Source organism: Maniola jurtina, chromosome 18 (genome assembly GCF_905333055.1).
Source record: "Maniola jurtina chromosome 18, ilManJurt1.1, whole genome shotgun sequence".
Lineage (NCBI taxonomy): Eukaryota > Metazoa > Arthropoda > Insecta > Lepidoptera > Nymphalidae > Maniola > Maniola jurtina.
This window is the reverse complement of record NC_060046.1, coordinates 4,476,693-4,486,183: the sequence shown is the minus strand read 5'-3', so window position 1 is coordinate 4,486,183 and position 9,491 is coordinate 4,476,693. Positions and strand designations below refer to the sequence as shown.

General features: G+C 34.5%; 1 long non-coding RNA gene across 1 annotated transcript; it reads right to left on the bottom strand.

The window, feature by feature from the left end:
• Nucleotides 1-880: 880 nt before the first annotated feature.
• LOC123874254 lies at nucleotides 881-9,473 on the bottom strand. The gene is made up of 3 exons (XR_006797873.1): nucleotides 9,459-9,473; nucleotides 4,840-4,844; nucleotides 881-1,007 (listed from the first exon to the last, which is right to left on the bottom strand). It is a non-coding gene; the product is annotated as an uncharacterized LOC123874254 (long non-coding RNA).
• Between the last annotated feature and the right edge of the window lie 18 nt (nucleotides 9,474-9,491).

Sequence of the window (9,491 nt, the reverse complement as noted above, 5' to 3'; positions counted from 1 at the left end):
ACCCCACTTGGTACAGTTATCTTACTTTGAAAATTGAGACACATTTTTTTAAATGATGTAACGGATATGATGTAGTTCACGGTTTTCAGATTTATTCCTTTACTTGTGTTATAAAAGCTACCTACCTGCTAAATTTCAAGATTCTAGTTCAACGGGAAGTACCCTAAGGTTTTCTTGAGAGACACGACAGACGGACAGACAAACAGACAACAAAGTGATCCTATAAGGGTTCCGTTTATCCTTTTGTGGTACGGATCCCTAAAACGATAAGATAGTTATGGAAATAAGACGTAATGGATATCAAATAAGGATCAGTAACCTACATACAGAGCTGCGAACCGTAAAAATCTGCTCCAGGGATGAATTAAGAGCTCTCGAGCTGAAGTAGGCGGCCATAGTGGCAAGAGCGGGCTTGATCTGGAGCCGGCCCACTTCGGGCTTGTCGCGTCACAATCTTGAGTGATTCGTGTTTACGAGGACGCTGGGATATTGAGATGATATCTTACAAAAGTCTTCACGTTTGAAACGCAAAAGTGCCTAGCTTAATCAAATAGAAATATTTTAATTGTGTAAATAGGTATGTCTGTCTGCCTTACTTTAAATAGAGATTCTGAATATAGGAAGTGGCAAGGTTATAAGTAAAAGGGCACAACGAACTGCCGTATTCACAATCATTACTATGAGGTATTACAGTGCGCTCGAACGCTTAGCGTAGTTTCCACCAATCAGATCATTGTAAATTGATGTGACACAGTCATCTGATTGGTGGAATCTACACTATGCGTTTGAGCGCACTGCGCGATCTTATAGTAATAATGATTGTGAATAAGGCCTCATTCGCACGAGAGCTTTTTTAACGTCCGTTAAAAAGCGTTTCAAATAGAACAAAATATGCATTCCCAAGTATCTGTTCACACGCGTCAACGATTTTTTAATGCGCACTTTGTATGTTCAGGGCAACGCTGGGTTTTAACGCAATGCTTTTTTAACGCTCGTGCGAATTATCGCTAAGGGTATAAATATGTTTCGTTGAACCTTTACCTTCTTGTCGTTGACCAGGAATATGACCATTTTTTATTATATCTTATTGTGAACAGTAAAATGCGTTGGTACTCTACGATAATGGTTTATGGTCATAGATCTATAAAATGTGACAACTAATAGCGATAGATAGATGACCTCGATGCAAAGTTGCGCAAAATTCCAATAGTGCATAACGACACGAGGGTGCAACCTTTGTTCTGCTTTTTCCAGTCAGAGGGTCTAGACAGCTAGATAGCAAGTGCTGCCTTTAAGTGCTTTTATTTCTCTCTGTAGTAAAAACACGAACCTAACCTTTTTCTAATATGCGCCGCTATTGACTTCCATTTTAAATGTAGTGTAGGATTTCCTAGCCTTTGTTTCGCTGCTTCCCCATTGTAGGTACTAGATGTGTATTTATATAGTTTAACTGGTTCAGTTTCGCAGAGTCAAAGTCAAAAATATTCTTATTGGAGCTGGTTTGTCCATATTTAATATTCTAAATGCGAAAGTGTGTCTATCCGTCTGCTCTTATGGCCCATCTGTTTAACCGTTTTTGACTAAATTTGGTACAGAGATAGATTACATCTCGTGAAATAATATGGTACCGGAAAATCAAAACTTAAATCCATGTGAGACAGAATCGCAAGCATCAACTATTTGACCCAAAGATAGCTTGCACCCTAGAAATGGGCATAGGCTACTTTTTATCCTGGAAAATCAAAGAGTTTCCACGGGATATTTAAAAATGTTCATGGGTGGCGGTAATCACTTAACGGCAGATTACCCGCCTGCTCGTTTTCCCGCTATTTTTTATTAAAAAAAAAAACTAAATACACGCGGATGAAGTTATTTGCGTGTAGATATGATAAAAAGTTTTAGATAGGTAGACCTATCTATATGCAAAAATTATTATAATGTCAAGCTGCCTGTGAAATTTATGGTAAGGATTACATCGGCCATATTTTATGTCTCATAAAAGATCTAATATGAATTATGGCGTACTTAGCGTAAGATGGAACCGATTGCTTATTTCTTTGCAAAATCTTATATTATTGTAAGTATTATTGTAGTAGGACAGGTAGATATTTTGTTGTGCTTTGTATGTGTTTTTACCCGACTGCGGCAAAGCCAAAAGGAAGGGTTATGATTTTAGCAGTCTATCTATGTATGTATTTATGTATGTATGTTTGTATCCAGATTCTGTGTGTTCCACCGTAGCGCCTAAACTACTGGGCCGATTTTGATGAATGAGGTGTCAATCGATTTGTCGTAAGAGTCCGGGTGACATAGGCTACATAAAATTATGTAGCCTATGTCACCATGTTACATAAAAAAAAAAGTGGGGGTCTCAAAATTCTTTTTTTTTGCTATTGTATCGATTGGGGTGTCAAATGAAAGAGGAGAAAATTCTGAGTTCATAATAATATAAATGTACTACAACACTAAAATATTCCAAGTGACAGGAAAACAATTTTACTATAATATTTCAGCGTTTATTAAGACGATCGCAGTCGGGTATTAGTTTTCAACTTTATCTTGTTTCTGTGCAAATTTTGTGGTGTAAATTAAAAGTATATGATCATTCATTCACACTTGGATCACTTTTGTAGAGCACTGACTTTTTTACTCTCGTTCATTCTATACTGCTTGTATAATATAATTCGTTCTCTGTCTGTTAGCTTAATTTTACGGCCTACTTATCTGTTTAAGAGGGGTCTCTCCGTCACTCGCTTCATACAAACGTAGTTCCAATTTCATTTGAATATTAAGCAACCAAAGTCCATGAAATTTTCCAGACATATTCTAGAAACTAATATCTATGTCTGTGGTTTTCCAGATTTCTGTTAAAATATTCGGTTTCAAAGTTACGCGGTCTTAAAAATTTACATATAAATCTTTAAGCCCCTGTAATTTTAAAACTACATATTTTTAGAAAAATCTAAAACACCACAGACACAGATATTAGTTTCTAGAATATGTCTGCAAAATTTCATGGACTTTGGTTGCTTAATATTCAAATGAAATTGGAACTACGATTGTAGTAAGCGAGTGACGAAGAGAGCCCTGTAAATACGCCGAACGGCCTATTTGTAAGTCGCGAAGACATAGACATCAGCTGCTAGTAATACATAATTTTATTATACCTATTATATTGATGAAATTGGTTGGTTTTACATGAACAGTAGGTAACAACACATGCTGATTGAACGTATCCTTACAATTTGCATATTTAACAGCGCGGAAAGGCCAACCTTGTTACCCCACTCGTTATATTCCTATTATGAAAATATTGGTTATGTTTTTCAATCATTAGCATAAAATTATACATTGAATTAAATACTATCGGCTAAATTGCCACCCTAGGTTGACGTTGAATTTAGAATTTATATTAAATGGTATGAGTATAATAAAGTAAATGATTATACTTATTTAATAATAATAATTTTCGATTCAATAAACATTTCATATTCTGAACAATCGGTACTCGTTCAAGTATTTCATCAAACAATCAATATTAAATTGCTTCAAAAGAATCATCAGACGTTTAATAAAGTTACATTTCTCATTTCGAACTGATATTAAAAATTGGGAAAAACGAGCCAATTTCTTATTTCGTCGAAAAAGGGTCTGTCTCATCAAAATTAATAACTAACTTGACATATTATTGAGATTAGTTATCATTGCAAAAGTTAAAACTAATAAAATAAAATAAATATATTTAAAAATCTTTACTGAGTATTACATATTTAAATACGAATATTATTAACGTTTTTGTGTAGAAAATGTATCAGATTTTAAAAGTATTAAGTTGTTTTTGATAAATCGATTAAGTATGGTGTTTCCTACTGAATTTGTAAGTAGGTACAAGTTTCCACTTTTCGAAAGATTGGAAGGTTTTCGTAAATTCTAGTATGAATATCATAATAAAATAGATTTGATGTAAATCCGGTCAATGCATACATTTTTATAATAGGTTGTATTTGTAGTTTAGTTTTCGTTTTTAAAAACTTAACAAAAGTTTGCAAAACGAAAACCTTTATAAAAATGTTTCGTAGCAAACCATCTTTTTCGAAATGTGCAAGCTCTTACAAATATTATATTTCGTTATTTTGATATACAGTCCTATCCCAGCCTACTTTAAGTCTTTTAGTGCTGACCTGGTCCAAGATCCCAGATCGCCAGACGTTACTTATTTTCTGAGAGAAAAAAGTGTGGAATAGAGTAGTGTTAGTGTATACCTACCCTTACCGTACGCAATACGCATATTTGCTAGCTTGTGCTGACGGCCAATTTAAAGATAGCATCTGCTAAAGGAACGTTAAAACTTAAAACATTACTCACTTTTCGTAAAGTCTAGCGCTGATTTGTATGTATTAAAAATTACTAACTTTAACTAGATTAAATATGTTAATTATTACGAGCTTTAAAGCATCTGGCGGAAATTACCACCAACAGGAATACTGGGAGCGTTGAATATTAATTATTATTATTAACAATATTCTGTAAAACATACATAAAAATCAGCACTCAGACTTTAATAAAAGTGAATAATGTGTTTATGTAAGTAACTTTGCCTAGTAACCGAAATGCGTACGTTAAAGTTCACATTAAGGGGCATCCACCTTAACACTAAGTACTGTATCCCAGTAGGTACATTTTGTTTTTCAGAAAATAAGTAAGGTCTGGCGGTTTGGGGATCGTGCTCTATAGGTATCCAGACATTTCAACGTTTCGCGCTGAAAAGGTTTACGGAGAGGAACCTTGTAAAGTACGTGACCAAATAGTATTGGCAAAAATCCAGTGAGTTGTCGCTACATTTTCTCGCCGCAAAATCGTTTCTTTCTTGCCACGTAGACTGTTACAAATCCTTACTAAATCAAACTAATCCAAACTTAATGGACAAGAAGAGATTGTTTGGATTTCGCTCACATAACAAAAACTGACAGCATACTAAATAGTGTCTTACAACAATATAAAAAACCGGCCAAGTGCGAGTCAGACTCGCGCACTGAGGGTTCCGTACTCGGGTATTTCTTCCACCGTTTTGCACGATGAATCAAAAACTATTATACACAAAAATAAATAAAAATCTTTTTTAGAATGAACATGTAAAGCACTTTCATATGATACCCCATGGTTACCTTACTTTGAAAATTTAAACACATTTTAATTTTCTTTATTCTGGAAAATCAAACAGTTCCCGAGGGATTCCTACAAACCCATCCGCTTAACCAATTTGTATGGTATTTGGTACCGAGGTAGCTTGCGTCCCTGTAATTGACATTGGCAACTTTTTATCCCGGAAAATCAAACAGTTCCCACGGGATCTTTAAAAACTAAATCAACGCGGACGAAGTCGCGGGCATCCTCTAGTTTTAAATATTCTTCCGAAAATATGTTAAGCATGATATCGATATAAACGTATCACATTTGGCGTTTGTGCGCGCATGTAATAATGTCACATCAATGTTTCGTTCCACGCATAAAAGTCAACGAGTCGGTCGCGTATATGAGCTTTGGAATAATTCCGTTTTACGGTTATACAAATTTTATTCCATTTCTGGCTATTTGCCATCGACGGAAACGGATAACATTGTTTTAGGTGAAAGATAATGTTACTTTTAATAAGTTACGATGATGCGATCGGGTTAATATCATTTATTTTGCGATCTGAAACGCTTTTATTTATAAATTGATGAGAGTTTTGCACTAAACTGTTTTCTCATTTTCTTAGATTAAAATGTTGTGAAAAGTTGAGATGGCAACCTATGTGGATGGTTTCAAAGTCTATAACGGTCATTCAAAATAGCCATTTTTTGTGTTTTATATGTATACATATTTAGATTAAAAATACATTTTTATAATCACGTAACGCTAATTTGGAAACTTTTATTAGCTCCATATAAAAGTTCCGGTAGCAACACCGCAACAGCAGTTTGGGGCTAATTCCAAGTTAATGTTAAGCGGTTTACTTGAGGTTTACGGCGCGCAAGCTGGTATTTATAGCTCACTCCTCTAATGAACTTTGTATTACTTCAAACGTTTGTATGTTTACAGTAATTAATAAAAATTAAATTTAAAATAGTAAAACCCCTGACACAAAAATCGTTAAGAAGCAAAAAGATATAATAAATAAGTATGTTATAATATAATAAGTATGCTAATATTATAAAGGCGATAGTTTATGTGTATGAGTGTTGTGTGTGTGTATATTTGTTACTCCTTCACGCAACGAAGCTGGACGGATTTGGCTGAAGTATGAAATGTAAATAGATAATGTCCTGGAGTAGCACATATTAATTTATGCTTCTTTTTATCTCGGAAAATCAAAGTGTTCTCACGGGGTTTCAAAAAACCTAAATCCACGCGGACGAAGTCGCGGGCATCAGCTAGGTTAATATAAATAGTAAAGTTTTTATAAAACCGCTCATTTCGTCAGGGGACCGCTAAACGTAACAGAAAATGCTATGAAGGTCATCTGTTGTAGAAAGAATACGTCAAACTTATAACAACCCTCTTTTTGGTTCGGGGGTTAATTATACTAGCATCTGCCCGCGGCTTCGCTCGGCGAAAATACAAATCCTCTTTAAGCTCTATCCCGTAGGAATTTAATAATAATTTAATTATCCGACAGTATTCCTTGTCTATTATAAAGCGAATCATTGTCCAAAAATTTAGCTTTTTAGGCCCAAGGGTTTAAATGAGTCTAAATGAGGGTGTCGATGAGACAGTCTCTTGGCGAGTGTTTGGGATTCTTTGTCCATTACTTTACGACTAAATATATCAGTCTATCTGTCAATATAATATGACTATTACATTTTCAAGGCCGTAGTTTTCATGCCAACCACAGAATTTTTTATGACAAAAAGGAAGAAAAATCAAATTCTACTCGTAGCATCGTCGTAGAAACGTCGTAGCAAAAAATTTATCTTTGTTACATATTGTTATCAAAATTAATGTTTGCGTATTCGTTCGTTCGCTCTTTACCTATCTCTCTGCGCATAGTTCATTTGATTGACTTAAAATTTTGTACAGTTGTCGTTGACAGTTGTCTGAAGATCTCTATTGAGTTAGTTCTTATTTTTAATTTTTTTATAAAAAGAATATTAGCCATGTTAAATGACTAATATTCCTCTTTCCTCTCCAACTAAGCGTCAGGCTTGTGCTAGGAGTAGGTACGACAATAGTGCAACGGGCGGGGTTTGAAACTTTGAACCGTCGGCGTCGACCTTTCGGTTTTCAGTCCACTCCTTTACCGGTTGAGCTATTGAGGCTCTTATAATAAATAATAATAAGTACCTTATATAACAAAAAATTGTCGTCTGTCCACCTAGTGTCTAAGTAGGTAGATCATGTCATAATAGTCTTAGGTAATAGTAGAGATATAATATAGTGAGGCTACAAATGTGCACCAAACTGTATTACAGTGCATTGCAATTTATTGAGCCATGCTTCAACCACAGCCTAAAGACGTGCTTGATACAGTCGGTCAATGAAGTCGTCTAGAGTCTAGACAGAACAATTCTGCGAAATCGTAGGGGGAAGACGCGGAGGGATTATATCGATCAAAATCACAATTCATTATATCATGTAAGACAAACTAGTGTCTCTTATGCTACGTCTTGGACTCTATTACTGGTTTGGAATGCAGATTCTACTGAGAAGAGCCGGCACGAATCTTATCAATGTTACAATACACCACACCACCTTGTGGGCAACTGAAAGCTCAGCCGATTGCTTCGATTCTTGATCGACGCTTATAGTCAGTAGAACATAATTTAATTATTATACGTAGTAGTGAATCAGTCGTTTCAGTATGTAGGTGATATGAATATGACTGTAAAGCCGGCTCATCTGTAAACAACAAGAGCGTCGCGTCGTCTCACTGTATATAATATACACTGTGGTTCAACTATGTTTATAGATTATTCCGCTTCAGAGATCACATGTCAATCCGCATGCTTGCTCTGGAGCTATTGTTGAACTTTGAGCACCGGAGCATCATATAACGCTTCTATGTAGTCAAAGTTCTATCTAACCTCAAAAGCTTGTTGCTATACGAATATACAGCACAAATATTAGAATTTATAACCTGTTTTAAGCTATTAAAACAGGTTATAAATTGGTTGATTTATCTGGTAGGATTTTAAAGAAAAGGTAGATTTTTTAGATTAGGGCCCAACACTTTTTTTACTAACTAAAAATATATTTAATTCACTCTCGTAGCATCAATGACAAAAAATAATTAAATCCTTGCCAAGCCTTGCCTGTTTAAAATCATCGGTTTCATAACTTTTTATAATCCAAAAAGATCATAATTTTCTTTGAAAACGAATCCTGTAACTTGATGTATAATTTATGAGAACTAACTGTCTTTAAAACGAACTCCTATGTCCCAACGGAGATCGTCTCTGAGACAAATGTGGTTAACCCACTTTCCACTTTAACTTGCTAATCCTCTGGGCTACGTCCTGTCGCTAACTTTAGTTCTCCTTCGTTGCATGATGCAAAATGTTTTACTTTGTTTAATATATATTTCATCACATTAAAAGGCACCTTTTATCAAAATATAATGATTTTTTTAATGATTTTTGATAATAAATTTTCAAACGTCAGTGGTTTTTTTTTTCTGTTGAACGTTCTTGGACATTTTTGAATGGTAATTAGTAGTCATAAACTCAAATATTGCCTAAAAAATTACGTTTTACCTAGGCATTATGAAACATGACTAAAATTTTGACGGAATTTCAAAATTACTGTTAGAGACTTTTAAAAAAATTAAAAAAATGGTGCCAATGGCATCTAAGTATTTTTAAAAACTTCTATGCACTTCTATATACTTCAGAAATAATAAAAAACTTAACTGTTTATTTTCATGTAATTGTGATCCAAAGTAAAGGAGTGACTTTTAAAATCCAAAATCAATCGTAAAATTTTCTTTAAATTAAGTTTAAATTATGAAAAATTCACAACAAGTTAAATTAATGTACTCCATAAAAACTGTTTTTATGGTTCCGTACCTAAAGGGTGCCAATGGGATCCTAATAATGAGCCTACGCAGTCCGTCCATCCGTCCGTCCGTCCGTCTGTCAGCGGGCTGTACCACTTGAGGTAGAGGTTCTTGAACCGTACTAGGCTACATGATCACTTTCCATCAGGTGTGATTGTGATAAAGCGCTTGCCTAATAATTAATCAATAAAAAAGGTAGAGAGTTGAAATTTTCACAGAATGTAATTTCTATCGCCACTATAACATAAATTAAAAAAAATTAAAATAATATACCTACAAATCCGTTGCGAGATTTAAAACAAAGAGTTTAAAACTGACACGAAGTCGACGCCAAATATAACTGCTTTAAAACTATTGTGAAAAACTGACCACTAAATCTGAAGGTTAATCGCTTTTGTTATCAAGACATAACGTCGCGTCATACATCTAATCTTGCCACCGTATAATTACGAAAGTT